Raw genomic sequence first — 693 nt, 5'->3', positions numbered from 1 at the left:
TCTACCACCACAACAACCATTACAAAATAATATTATTTGTACTAGTATCTGTATTTCTTATTATCACAAATATTTCTTCTCGTTATTTTTATCATCATCACCTTTTACAAATATACGATTATCAATTTCCTCAATTATTATATTCTGTCGTCTCATCCTCACTTTGTTTACATAATGGTTGTATCAGCTGTTAGTCTTAATGTCGAAAAGAGCGCCCGAACAGGGACTCGAACCCTGGACCCTTAGGTTAAAAGCCTAATGCTCTACCGACTGAGCTATCCGGGCTATGCATGGCCGCTTCCTTATATCTTATTTATTAACTTATACAACATCATTTGGTTTATAATAGTGTGTCTGTGTGTGTGTGTGTGTGTGTGTGTGTGTCTGTGTGAAATATAGATTTATGTGATGTGTGTGTGTGTGAAATATAGATTTATGTGATGTGTGTGTGTGAAATATAGATTTTTATGTGTGTGTGTTTGTGTGTGTGTGTGAGAGAAATATAGATTTATGTGATGTGTGTGTGTGTGTGTGTGTGTGAAATATAGATTTATGTGATGTGTGTGTGTGAGAAATATAGATTTATGTGATGTGTGTGTGTGTGAAATATAGATTTATGTGATGTGTGTGTGTGTGAAATATAGATTTTTATGTGTGTGTGTTTGTGTGTGTGTGTGTGTATAATATAGATTT

General features: G+C 33.9%; 1 non-coding gene across 1 annotated transcript; it reads right to left on the bottom strand.

Annotated features, from left to right (window-relative positions):
* Nucleotides 1–212: 212 nt before the first annotated feature.
* On the bottom strand, nucleotides 213–285 carry Trnak-uuu. Its single transcript has one exon. It is a non-coding gene; the product is annotated as a tRNA-Lys (tRNA).
* Nucleotides 286–693: the final 408 nt, after the last annotated feature.

The sequence above is a fragment of the Homarus americanus genome, unplaced genomic scaffold (assembly GCF_018991925.1).
Source record: "Homarus americanus isolate GMGI-L3 unplaced genomic scaffold, GMGI_Hamer_2.0 scaffold14799, whole genome shotgun sequence".
In the NCBI taxonomy this organism is placed as follows: domain Eukaryota; kingdom Metazoa; phylum Arthropoda; class Malacostraca; order Decapoda; family Nephropidae; genus Homarus; species Homarus americanus.
Note: the sequence above shows the minus strand (reverse complement) of the source record. Positions and strands in the feature narration are given on the sequence as shown.